This window comes from Spodoptera frugiperda, chromosome 30 (assembly GCF_023101765.2).
Source record: "Spodoptera frugiperda isolate SF20-4 chromosome 30, AGI-APGP_CSIRO_Sfru_2.0, whole genome shotgun sequence".
Lineage (NCBI taxonomy): Eukaryota > Metazoa > Arthropoda > Insecta > Lepidoptera > Noctuidae > Spodoptera > Spodoptera frugiperda.
Genome location: NC_064241.1, coordinates 8,808,839 through 8,823,585, shown reverse-complemented (window position 1 = coordinate 8,823,585; position 14,747 = coordinate 8,808,839). Strand labels below are relative to the sequence as shown.

Below are 14,747 nucleotides of genomic sequence, written 5' to 3'. Positions count from 1 at the left end.
ATTATCGAAGACATAATATTTTATGTTTGATAGATGGCGTTGGTGTAGACATTAGGGAAATTGGCCAGTAACAATTTAATAAGAAAATTAAGCAATTAAAATTATGTGCAAGAATAATTTATGCGTTTTTTGAACGAACGTAATTATGCTCATTAAAAGCTTCATGTCTACTTTATATCTATTAGTAGTATTCAATTTTAAATTTGAAGGCCATTCACCTAGCTTAAATTTTTAGGAAGCGTGTAAAATGAAAAATAGCTCTAAAATAGTAAAACCCAACCGCAAATGGAATAAAGTGGGGACATAAATAAGAAGAGGTTTTGCGGCAAGCAGCTAACGAGACGAAGCAAGTTCCTTGCCGAGAATTCTAAGAGTTGAGAATTCTTCAAGTTGCCTCGGGCTCAAAGTTTCGCAGGTGCGGTTACATCCACCGACTTCCCAAGGAGCGGGCGTTTTCAATTTAAACAATTACTACCTTCACTTATACACTTATCTACACCTTTTAATAAAGTGTAAATTAAAACCCCCTTCATTACGCCTTGGTGTAACGAAAAACGATATTTCTTTTCTTTTTTTTTTTAACAAAACTTTTAATTTACATGATAATTCGAATGTTTAAGTCCTAGAACAGGTAGTGTATCATACCAATAAATTTTAAAGCAACAAGTTTTGTAAATGTAAAACCGTATTAAAACAACTGAAACAATTATTTATTTGAGTCATGTACATTGTTCCACTTTCCAGTACCTAAAGGTGTAAGTTAAAAGGCAGTTTTTGTACCATCTACTATTTCATATCGAGATGGTGTAGTTTTTGTGGTCAGAATATTTATTTTATGTATCTTCTTTTTTAAATGTTACATCGGTAAATAAATTAATGCACTCTTTCGTCTAAGTGAAATTATTTACCTTTTTGTGTTTTAATTAACTAAATTCAAGATTTTCCCTAATACAGGGCGCAATATCGTCTTCTTTAAACTACACGGATATCTTCTTTACCAGTCGAAGCGATTTGCATAGCTGTCACCCTGAGATACGTGCTGATAACAGGAGATTTATCGTTTTCTAAGATTAGCACCATAAATAATTCATTTAACAATCCAATAGGTTTGTTAAATTCATTACGTGAACATTAAACAAAGAACTAACACACAGAGAGATTAAAAAAAAAAGAAGAGACATGTGTAAAAATTTAGAACATGCCTCTCCAAGTGTCTTGGTTTCCCACAAAATATATCTCACGGTGTAAATGAAAAATAAAAGTGAGGCTATGGCATCCTTCAAGAGTGTTCACGTACGGTGTCGTTTAGAGGTTACTAGGCTTGCCCAAGACCGGTTTATCACATGGCTTGGACCACGTGCGGCCTCCAGAATACACTTATACTTTAATATATATGAATGTAAATATACTACAACTGTGTGTATATGAAGAGGCGAGGACACAACGCATTGTCAGTAAGTTTATGGAGAACGTTATTTTATGAGTTTTTAAACGGTTTTTTATGTTTATTGGGTGCTCCTGGTGACTCGTCGTCTGATATTTTGTTGATACTTTCATTTTTTTGTGTAGTTAGTAATTTTTTTTTTTTGTAGTAAGGTGCCAATTTTTAGAATACAAAATGTCACCAATTGCAATCTATTTTCAAAATAAGAAAGAACTTTACTTAATTTTTTTCAGTCTTAATTCTTAGCTCTTATTTAAAATAAGCTAGTTAACTACAAAACCAATTTTCATTTTGATATCATAGCAAGATATTATATTTTAATAACACACATACAATCTATCATTGAAATGAAAATCTGTGTAGATTGCCATCTTCGTGCGATGTAACTTGAAATACAGGATGCGGTTGCCATCTGATGTCGATAAGGATATGAAATTGATTTACATGGAACATAAATCATACATGCATAGATACTACGTTAACATAGTTTGTACTTGTGCGTTGAAAAGTTGTGAGATATAGAGGTAGAAGAAAATTAAAGACGTATTTTTGAGTAGGGTAGATTATATTGTTTTTTTTTAATGAGCAGTAATGTCAGAATTGCTTAGGACTATTATCACTGATTATTACCCAATGAATGTGATGTGTAATAAACCATGGCAAACTGAAGTTTCAAGAATGTAAACCAACTTCTTCTTCCTATTCTCAACTACGAGTTATTTAGGCTTGGTGTAATATCTTCTGATATCCGATTCTTTAAAATATTATATCAGACATCGTCATACCTTTTATATAATACCAATTGACTAGTGAAGTGAAGATCAAAACCATCACAATTCACAACCGAAAATCCCATCTAATTCAAATGTATTTTCATCGCCAGTCCTTGTTATTAGGTCAAATGCATCGACTGCTCTATATTTTGTGTTGATAATGAATAGCATTTCTACTGTATTTCGACAACCAGCCGATTTGGCGTGTTAGCCAAGCATTTGCTACTGCGCCTCAGATCTGATTAACTGTCTCTATTTGCCTGAGAATTTATTAGTCATGATACATTAAATTAGTCAACAATTTGCCGCCACATACTTCATAATTATTCTTTACTACATTGTTTGCAGTTAATTAATTAACTTTGCTTTTATTTAAATCTTCTATCGCTTGTAATGAGAATTTTAGCACTGTTTTAGCTACGTTTCTGTCATAGTTAACATTGTTATTCGTCTTTTTCTCAGTACTTATCTCTTGAAAAGCCTTGCTCGATTTTTTTATAGTCAAATGAACTATTTTAGAACTTCTAATGAGTTGGTTTTCTATACCTGAATCGTTAAACTAATAATTATTCTCAGTAACAACAATATCATCTACAAAGGTGTCCGTTACTAGAAGAAACTGTGGTTTCAAATTCAATGGATCATTATTTATCTACCTAGAAACAGCAGGTAATTAACAGAATAGAATATTTACTGGCAGAAGCTGTTGACTGTTCGCAGTTCGTTACATACACAGCAATTAAAATCTATTGAATTTGAACGCACCTGCCGATTGTACGCACATTTTATAGAAGCTTGTATATTGTTGAAGAAATCTATTAGCTAGCTTGTTGACCTCAGGTCAAACAGGTCTACAGAAGTTCATTAAAACTTTGCTTAGAAGTCTTGTTAACCTTCTAAGTATTTGTTCGACTAATTGGGCGAACAAGTAATGTAGTTTTAAGAACACAGTTCCATGTAACACTAGCATTTAAGTACGCTTCCGTTGTTCTTCAAGATTGTTCAATTTTTATTTCACGTTGTAGTCCGAACACTGTTTTACATAGAACGGTAATAAATTTTGTTAGGTGCCTGAATATTTGGCTTTCGGTAGTTCATAAGTCTTTAGGAATTGGTATTATTTTTTGTTACCTTATGGACCCGAGGATGTTAGAAAAGGTTTAGTATCTTGACTGTTTTTATGAAAAGAATATTTTACATGTTTTATTGTCAACCTGCTTAAAATTTTACATCTTTTTCTTGGGACATTTTATTGTGATATTAGTCCGTAGTTTCAGAAGAAAATACCATAATCTGCATATATTTTTAATTACTAATGGAGAGTTATCTAAAATTCTAGAGTGGATTCTCTATTTGGGCACTTGTAGACACACAAATTCTAACTTCAAACCAATGAAGTCTAAAGTCTAACAGCAACTGTTTATTTAAATCTAAATGACTCAACAGACTGTATTGTCTTGGTCAAATAAATGAGCTCAAATGAAGCGGGCGGCGCAAGTATATTTTGATCAAACTCAGGAGCAGAAGTTCAAAAACAAGTGGAAGGGAGTGAGGCACGCACGCGGGGAGTACCACCCCTGGCTCAAAGTTATCGCATTATTCAAGCGAACGCGACTCTTGAGTAATTTTGAAATATTACAATTTTCGAGGCACGCTGCCTCCCCGCTCTTCGACGGACTTGCAAGTTCGTTTTATACTTAGATAGTTGGCTTTTGCGGTTCTGAACTTCTGTTGTGGTCGTTGATAAAAAAAAAATTGTTGGAAGTTGCGGTGAGTTATATCTTGCTTGTCTTGCTGATTTTTTACGTGGTGACTCCATTATTTTGAAAATTTTGTTAAGTGCAAAAAGTTTACTTTAGTCATTTTTCGGTTTTATGAATTAAACAAGATTATGTGAGTCTTGTAATGTGGTTATGAGTAATTATTTGACATTTAAGGACGTAGGTTATTTATTTAACTTTTTGCAACTTTAGTGTACAAGGGTGGGTTTAATGCCGTAGGCATTCTTAGCTTCAAAGCTAATAAAATATGCAACCACAATATCTTTAATTTTAATTCGTCTTTTTAATTAAACTCTGACGTAATTATTTTAAAGTGAAAATATCTACTCAATTTAAATGAAACGATAATTATAATTATCGAACACGGAAAATTAGGCAGGATATTATTTTGAGTTACACGTCCTGTTACTAATTGATTTCATAATAATACCTATCCGTTGGGTAACGCAGTTGTTGGAAACTGTATAATTGTTTATTTTACGAAAATAACTGGCATTGTTCAAAAAATACACAACTACCGTTTCTCACAAGATTGAATAGACTAAAACTATAAGTTTTATTGAACTACAATTTGGAACGTAGAAAAAACGGTAAACAACTTAACGGTAGCGAAATAGGACAACAGAACAAAGGCAAGCATTTGTTTCAAAGAATAACAGAAGTCAAAACAAGACCATGTGTTATATTAAAACATAAATATCAAGAAGAGACAATTCCTAAAAATCGCAACGTTACTCAACAAAAAAAAAATATACAACGGGCCTACTCTATTGTGATGCTAAATAGAGAAAAGATGCAAATTTTGCACCGTTATGTTTACAAAATTCCTTTTTTTCTAACCGTTACGTTGTAAAAAACAAAGAAAGGAAACATTTTGACAATGAGAAACTGCAACAAAAGTTGCACAAGTTATTAAATGCTTAGACAAAAGTGACAATTCACCTGCGACTAAGCAGGTAACCGATTATTATGGTAATTTGAGTAACAATTGTACTTGTGCTTAGCGCTGTGTTTTGGTGAATTGTGGCCAAAAATACGTAACACCTTGACGTAATTTATTATTCTATTTGTGGAGTTTACAACAAAAAGTTCGTTTCCGTGTTCTCTATCGACTATGAGATATCTTTGACACGAAAATTTACGACATTTTTTTGGGAAATGTTAATACAGGAATCATCGTCGCTCTTTGTTATATCGAAATGCATTATCATATCAATGTAAATTTATGTAGGTGGAAGGAATAGAGTTAGAAAGTCTTCTTTGAAATATATTCGTTCAATGTAACACACAGTGAGCGTTAAATTGTGAAACGACTTCTTCGTAGTCCAATAAACATTTATCGGTTTTAAATTGAATAAAAATATAATATTACCGCTACCTAAAACAACATTGTAAGCATACAAAACTTTAATTATTCAATTAGTACTATTGGTACGCGAAACGAGTTATTGACCAGATGTGGTGAAGTTTATGACAGCTAATAGGGTTTATGGCTTTTTTATTGACATTAATGTTCTCTTGACTTCGCCGTTTACGACCACCTCATTCATTATCGAACCGATGAGGTCGGAATATCACCGTAAATCATAGATGAAATTATGGATAAGCAAACATTGGACAATTTGGACCACTTTCCTTATGAATGAGTTTAATTCATTGGATGTATTGTGCTAATTATAAAGCTTCAGTAATTATTTTTATGTTTGCGAAATTATAATCGATAACAATTAATCAAATTATCAGCATTATACTCTACGTGCAGATCTTTAGTGCAAATGCTATAAATTATTCGCGTTTCCCAAAGCGTAATTAATCGACATCAAGTTTTTATCTGAACGCGTCAGGCTGTTTAAACATATAGATAACGTACGGCTACTTTTTACGCACGGAGGTGGAATATGACGGATTGGACGTGGAATGTGCAGCTCTACCGTACCTCAGCCTCAGACTAAAGACAATAATGTCGTCAAAGTAGACAATACGAAGCACGCGGCCGCACACCGCACGATTTATTGCCTATTCGATAATTATGCGGATTCAAAGCTGAAGTGCGGTGCTTTACGTTCAGGTTTACGGTACTTTACGGCGCGCGACTATTACACGACTTTGTATTTTGTTACGCTGGGGTTAAGATCTATTCGGGCCGCTATCCCCGGCCGGGAGCGAAACAATCGGCTATTTGCTTATTCCGTTGCGGCAGTGGGACTCGCTCGCCACGTTTGAAGTGACTGCAATTTGTCTCCAGCGACGTATTTCAAGTAGATATGATCGTGTGTACGACCGATGCTTGCATAAATTTCTCACTAACAGATGTTGTTTTTTGCTTGTTGCGCGCGGGAGGTAACCGACTCACCTGTTACTGGGTAATGTTTGACGCTTCGCAAACGATTTTTTGCTGAAATTAAAAGTTCGATAGCGTCTGATCGACAGTACGTGCCGCGAATCCATCCAGCATACCTACGCACAACACACGTCAACGTCATCTGCTACCTACATGTGCGAACGCATCATGTGGAAAATATATTGCACTATCTGCACTAGATTCCATTGGAACATCATAATGCACTGGAGAAAACACATCATTAGGTACGTTTATTTCGAACCAAACTAGTTGTTGAGTCGAGAGTTTTCCCATGAGAGCCGTTAACGTTCAAACAGGAGTGACCTCAGGAATTAAATAGTCGGATAAAAAGCTAGAAATATTTTTGTCTGTTTCAAGTCTTATTGTCTCTAAATGGCGTCGGTGCGCAGTCCTACTTGTATAAATAAATACGCGATAAATAAACATGAAGTTTAATCAAATTCGATAAAGGCAGATGCGCGGCGCGCGCGTCTTTTATGGCAATAACGGGTGCGCGGAGACCGGTAGCGTTGGCACTTGCGTGGTGCGTAACAAAAACAAAAGTATTGCTGGAATCACTCATTAACTTATTAAGATGATAATTTATGACCGCGGGTAAGACAATTTCATGCTGTACTAACACACTTGAATGTTCCCCTCAAGTTTTTGTTGAAGAAGGTCCCGTCAAACGTTTGCATGTTACAAAAAGCCGCAGAAAGTTCTCGCCTCCTTTAGGTGTATTCAATTTGTCCAAGAGCATCGGATGCTCAGCCAAGCGTCGTAGGTTTTGTTCGATAGATTAACATAATAATTACGGGAAGCAGAAGTGGAATAAATCAATCAATCAAAGCGTCAATTTATGTGACTTTATAATCCGAACAATGATTTTATGCTAATTTTATTGGGATTTCCATTTTTCAAGTGTTTTCTAAGTCTAGTTTATGATGTCATCAATTTACTGTTACCACAATTTTCTGCACTAGTTTTTATTATCTTTGATGAAGATCTAAAGCTAAACCTATACTTAGATTACTTTAATTTGAAGTTAGTTTTACTCATCTTAGGTCATACTCCTATAATAGAGTAAAATGTTTATCCACAAAATACCTTCCTATCAATACATTTTTAAATTAAATGTTATAGTTATCTTTCTTCAGTACCTATATTTCAGCCAGTAGGTTGCATTGCAAGATTAAATTAGAAATTAACCTTTTATTTTCTTTTCTTGGTTCATACATTATGGAAGTAATGTAGTTCATTGTACTTACCCATTATGTGCTAAAGCTTACTTTTAAAATACAGCGAATTTAATTTAAAAATTATTTTTCTAAATTAGACTTAATATAAAAAATATATAAAACCTGACTCATTTGATTTGTCCCTATCTATTATCTGTTTTATAAAACAGACTCTTTTCATTTAACCACAAGGATTCAATTACCATATCAAGCAAACAACTAGGTAAATGATATATCAAGGAATTGAGTCAGAATAACGTACAAGGAAAGGTAAATATTACAAAAAGCAAGCAAGCAGCATCACTGAATAATAAGTGGAGATTGAGATCTAACAGGGTGATGTGAAATAAGACAAATATGGCGTCGCGCATGAGCGGAATCACAAATACTGCGCCCGCGCACACTCCTTGAACTACATTCTTGTTTTCTGGACTTAAGGAAGTTTTGTTTGATCAAGGATTGATAATATTATAATGATTTTCATATTGAATTTTTTTGTTCTATTTATAAACTTGACTGACATGGTATTACAGTTTTTTATTTTTTCACGTCTACAAAACAGAGATGCAAATAATTATGGCGGCAAAGTGACGTTGACGGTAAAAGAGATGGAATAAGTATGGTGCTAGAACTTCGGTACTAAATAAATAAATAAGAAATGTCTATCATTTAGGAATGTTTGGAGTCTCAATCTGGGTTTTAAAGGGGTCGAGCTGTAGTAATAGATTGAAGGGGGCATTTTTATGGCAAAAGAGCGATTAATGAGGAGACGTATCACCTGATGGTAAGCAATCGGCCCATGGACTAGAAGAGTTACTAGTGCGTTGCCTACCTTATTTTATTTCAACCTCCTTACTCTTTTCGTGGATTTTGGAAATCAAAAGTTTCAATCATGCTTTGCTCAGCCCTACTCCTGTTTTCTTTGTGTTAAATCAAAATTCAAGTGTTGAGAGTACAAATTAATGCTGGTACCATTTTTGCTTCACTTTGTAAGATGGCCAAGTATTTTAGTTTTTACTCCATACCTACATACATTGTATTGAGACTTACTGAGACCTGAGTATCAGTTGGTGTATTGACTGAGAGCATTATTTACTTTGTTTTATGTAAATTGTATAAACATGTTACTAAAAATGTAAACAAGTCCTTGTGCTAAATACCTACTTAGTTAGCTATTAGAATGTTGCCGCTTGTCATTTTATATGCAGCAGATTTTTTTGTTATTTTGTTAGCTTAATTTTTTATTGATTTTAGTACTGATATAGGTAATTTTTACTGGTATAAACTTGTCAATAAAGCATTTGGCCATTTTGAAGTACTTACTGCAGTTGCAGTTTTTCATATGTATTATTATTTACACAGCTAGCAAAATTTTATTGAACTTTTGCAACAACATCAACCGTTCATGAAAATCTACTGCTGGTCTTCTTATGAACCTCCTCTGCATTAGAAGATTTACCATAATCTTAACATTTAGTACGTGGGTTAGTGATTGCAGTTCAAAAAAAAATCAAGTTCATCAGAAAACACTGCTACCTATGTCAGTCTATATACTAACACTATCCCTTACTTGGCTTTTTTATACCCACGGGAAGAGTAGGGATGGCGACAAATATATTTTTCTCTGTCATCACCACAGTTGTACCCATGTAATAACAGAAATAGTAGGTACGAGGTATCTAACAATTTTTTTTTCTTGTTATTTTTATATTTCCCATCAAGGAAAAAATACACTCTATTTTTTTTTAAACATAAAATGATGAAAATCTTCTTCACTCCATTTTCTTGCAACTACGAAGTTTTACCGCAAAGTGACTTCCATTTGTCCCCTATTAGTAGGTAAGTAAATAGCAAGGGTAGGAGAATACCCTTGAGACATTGGTTAGATCTGTTAGCAGTTTGGGACTTCATAACCCACTGTGTTTGCGATTACCACTTTCTTAAAAGATAAGTAGTCTTATAAAATTATTTCAAGAAAGAAGATTAACTTTTACCTGACTAGATATCTGATATTCTTTTTATGTATGAAGATAGAAGATTAGATTCAGTCTATACAATATTCCTATTATGAGTTACATTTCAAATCATGAGGTTTACCAATGCATTTTGTTTTTTCAACCTTTATTTTTAATGTAACAGTTTAAGTATAAAACTACAAACATACCAAAAAAAAAGTAGACTCAATTCCAGGTGCAATTGATACCAAATCAAATCTACTAAAATATTGAACAAAACCAAAACTTAAATGTAATTTAGTAGTGTAGCGATTATAGTTATAAAGTGAACAAATTACATTCTTTAATTGCATACCAGTTTTACATATCAATCAGAAAAGGTAATTACAAACATAATTACATATAACACATTAAACCTCTATTAAAGTTAGTCCTCTCTACAATTTGGAACTATTAAAGCAAGTCTGTTTCTTAATTAAATTAAATCAAATGTTAGACAAGGAAGTTGTTATCTTTCTTATCTCTCAAATAGTATTTCATAAATGTAATGTTTTTCTATCACATTACCTCTACCACTCCATTTCCGACCCTAATTTTACCACGCGAAGGCTCGATTTTGGTTATGGAAATTTGTAAGCGGCATATGGTTCGCAGTTGGTAACTGGACCATACTAATATTTTATTTTACTGTTAGTTTGGCTAGTGGTAGTTGAATAAGGTAGCTTAATGTGTTGATAAATATTTTATGAAGTGCCTATCAACAAAGATGCGTTGTTGATGTCATAAAAGTTTTATGTGGACTTTTATGGCTGTTTAATTAGTTAAGATTTTTATAATTTCAATCGCTTTGGTCTCATAAGATTATTTTTTTATAGTAAGGTGTGTAATAAAAATCATAGACATGTTTATTTATATTGATTTTCCTAAGAAGAAAACTTTGTTTTCAATACTTACTATTTCTATGTTCAATATAAAATAATTCTGTCGAATCAGAAATTAAATATCTCTTCTACAATTTGTTTAGGCTATTGATAGCGTTTACTATCAATTGAATGTTTGTTTTAAATTGTTTCTAAACACCGGCCTAACTCTGTCAAACCCTTCGCAAAACTTCGTGTGACGATCAGAACATTGCCGGACCCTTGCCGCGAACCTGTAAAGTTGGGAGTCATAAATTGGCAATAAACTTACCTTAAGCCGGGCGGGCGCTCGCCGTCGGCAAACGCGCTCGCGCCATCCCGCTCGCTAAAAACTTCTTCACAAAACTCACAGTTCTACCGAATAAAAAGAGTTCCGAGAGTTTCACTCCGTCAAGTCACGTGTCAGCGTTTTAGATGCGGCATGAGCGCAATACGTAATGTGTCGGGCGCACGTGGGTAAGTAGCCGACAGCCGTCAGGTGCGGAGGCAAGCACGTCGTGTTGTTTATGGCGCGGTTTGTTACGCAACGCGTAGTCGCCGAGGCGCGCGTCAGTAGAATGTGGCGACCGATGCTTTACGAGCGACGGCGCACCCCCCGCCAGGCGACGCCGAACGCCGCGGCGCCGCACTAAATCTGCGACCAACAGAAAAGGACACCACCACCCTCCGTTAATCCAACACCATTGATGTCCGAGAGACAACGTTAATCGGAGCGATTAATTGAACGGTCCGGTCTCAACTCGCGATAGAATTGTATCGGCGGTTGGCCGTAGCACGGCCGATCCGAGCAAGTGCGGCGTCGTAAAGTTTCTTCGTGTATCGTTCGATGCACCAGACGTTGATGCCAGTTCGTACGGACTGAAAGTAGCTCTACTTCATTTTCTCATCTCGTCATCCACTAATCGATAGTTCTAAATGATAATCTAATGATACTGATGTGACGAGGTCATATTAAAAGACTGGTCTAATATTTCTTGAAATTGCACGTCAGTCAGACATTAGTCGTAGTCACATAAAAAACAGAATTTGCAATACGTAGGTAGCCTTTAGTTTGATAAGTCGAATGTGTAAGTATCCTAAGTGCGTGCTATAAGAGTGTTGCGTAATGGGGGCTCTGAAGCTGGTCTACTTGGCCAACCCGGTAGCTCAATCACTTTGGAGCTTAAACTTTTAAGGAAAAGTGACATCCTTCTTCAAGTTCACGGAAATCTGCGCTTGCGCATACATTACTCTCTGCCGTCTACACTTCATGTTACATGCATACCGAAAGTTATGCACATAGACACGCTGTTTATATTCACCTCAACATTATTCTTCAACTCCATGACAGCCTCGAATGGGTTGAATTTGAGATTTAATGCAAATTATTAACAAAACTAAACCGAAACTCTACTTTTTACTCAAATTTGAGGTTTTAGTGCCTAAGTGAGACTTAGGCTCTTCTGGACCATTCATTGGGATAAGGCACCAACAAAAGCGGCACTATCTACAACAATTACAGCCAAGTACTCGTATTCGATTCCAGTCGTCCACAATTTGAAACTTGACCAAAAAGAGAAAAGCACGTTCCTTTCGGACTCACGCTGAAGCAAGCCAAAATTATGGCTACTTCTGCAGGTATGTGAATAGGATAGGGTGAGAGGCCACGATAAATTTCCATGTAGGTGATCTGGATTTCGCATAGAATGGAGGCCTAAGCCACTAAGCAGCTGGTTTTGATAGCTTGTATATGGCAATAAGTTAGTAAGACTATGCTTATATTTGTAATATCTTGCGGAGACGAACCTTTAGGACACAAACTCTCAATCACCATAAAATAGACTGTGACATAGTAGTCGAATATCGCGGTGCACGGGAAGGTTTAATAGAGATGTAGGGTTCCATCCTCCCAACACCGTCCAATAGACTAGAAAAGTCTTACAAATTACGATACACTTCTTCTTCTTCTTCTTCAAATTTGAAAACTGCTGCGAAACTAAATGTTCCTCACCAATGTATTTTTCAAACAGGCAGGCATCTTCTTTTGACCGTAACAAAGAACTAAACGCAACGTACATAGATTTTACACTTCGCTTCTTAACACTGTTATGGAATGTCCTGACCACAATGTCAACAAAATTAGAAAAGAAAAAACGTTGGAATTCCAGATTGAGCTTAACATAGATAGTCGCAGGTTATAAAATTATCTTTAAATTCCCATGCAATTGAGGGTGAGCCAATTACAATTTAATTGACAACGCTTTGTTCGATTCAATAAAACACATTGCCAAAATTTACTTATAATCACATCTGAACTATTAAAATGGCGTTTTGTTTCATTCTTCCGCATAGGACTTCAGAGTTATTTTGTTGCACAACACTTAAAACCAAAGTTTGTATTGGACAATAAGGAAATTTCCTAAGTGATTCTGTTTAGTTCAGAACTCTCAATGTTCTTATTTTACATTCCTAATATATGCCTGTTCAGATCTAAATTATGAACGAATGAAGAAAACCGTATAAAATGTAGTTTTCATATGGGAATGCCATCCTTAGGCACGAATGGACTGACTCGACCGGAGTAATAACACCGCCTCATAGAAAACTGGTAGCGGTCACTTTGTGAGTGAGTTTACCAGAAGCCCACTCATCATCATCATCATCAGGCGGAAGACGTCCACTGTTGAACAAAGGCCTCCCCTTTAGTCCTCCACGTAGAACGACAAGGTGCCACCTGCATTCACTGGCTTCCCGCGACTCTGACCTTCGGTCCACCTAGTGGGAGATCTACCCGCGTTACGTCTTCCAGTCTACGGTCGCCCTCGATCACTTTCCTGGCCCAGTAGCCATCAGTCCTTCGAAGCCCACTCACAGAAGCTTAATAGAATAAACAAATGAACAGGAATAATATCACTTATTGTTAAAAGTCTACTAAATAAGTTCCAAAACTAAACTTTCTTAAAATGAAACCAGTTTTAATTTCTAAAATAGTTTACAGTTGGGTAAAATGTTTAGCTAGCACCTTATAAATAGACAAAAATCTCTGGAATTTAATAGTTCACTACAATCAGCTATTTCATATTTTTCTTAGGAATACTTAAAATTATCATAAATAGGAAATTTTATAAAAAATATATTCTCACAGTTATAACAGGTAGTATCCTATCTAAGCTTCAAACTTTAAATCGGGCACAGCAAGGCAGAAAGAACAATTTCACAATACATTTTTTCTCAAATATAATAATACACCTCAAATACAAAAGCAACCGTTCGCCAACAAAATTTTGTACAATATGAATGGATTACAAAGGGATTGGGTTCTGACCAATCAGAAGCGTCGGTTGGTCCGCCATCTTGTTTCCCCCACCCGTTTAGTCGAATCGAGTCGAGATGTGGCGTCAGTCGCATCTGTCAACGTCAGGATGCTGTACCAACCACTGAACGTAGGTAAAATGAGAATGTACCGACTCGCATTAGATAGTTAGTTGCCTTCAGGTATGATTCATGATTTGGGTTTGACACATTACTTAGGTACACTAATGGTGATGTTTAAGAAAAGTCTGTCAGTTTAATTTAAGAAAATAATTGGTACCGTACTGTGAATATTATTTTATCTCAAGATGGCGTTTTGTGTCATTGTAAGTATACAATATCTACCTATTGTTTATATTTTGTTTAAAAAAAATACTTTTTTATTTATTTTTCATAACTACCACAAGTGTAGTAGAGGCATATTAAGTGTGAAAGGGAGAGCTATGCTTCGGCACAAATGGGCCGGCTTGACCAGAGTGATATTACCTACGGTCTCACAGAACGTGAAACAACGCTTGCGTTGTGTTTCGTTGTGTTTAGCAATTTCCTCCCTTCTCAATGATCTCAATCCCCGATTCCCCAACAATTCTTAAATTCCTAACCCCCAAAAGGTCGGCGACGCACCGCTTCTGGTATTTCGGGTGTTTACGGCGGCGATTGCTTACCATCATGTGACCCATCTGCTCGTTTACCGGCTTATAAGTAATTGTATAAAGCAGCTACTACAGATTGCCTATGAATATCTAGAGTGGATCCTGTGGAGTGCTAGTACTGGGTATTTGAAATAATTTCTAGGTCTTACTGGAATTACTTATTAGTAATTCTAGTAAGACCTAGAAATTATAAAAATACAAATATGTAGTTACTATTATCACTGTCCGCTTCTACCAAAACACGGCATGACAAAATCATGATTTTTTTTTATATTTAATAGTAAAAAAGAATTAAATAATAAAACATAATAGGTACCTATCTATTGGCAAACACTAAGTCACACTAAGTTA

General features: G+C 35.3%; 1 protein-coding gene across 1 annotated transcript in view; it reads right to left on the bottom strand.

The window, feature by feature from the left end:
* LOC118269630 (homeotic protein antennapedia) overlaps positions 1-11,203 on the bottom strand; it is a 168,612-nt gene extending 157,409 nt beyond the window's left edge. Inside the window, exon 1 of the mRNA XM_035584824.2 lies at positions 10,724-11,203. The gene's annotated coding sequence lies outside the window, so the exon portion shown is untranslated. The remainder of the gene's footprint in view (positions 1-10,723) is intronic.
* Positions 11,204-14,747: the final 3,544 nt, after the last annotated feature.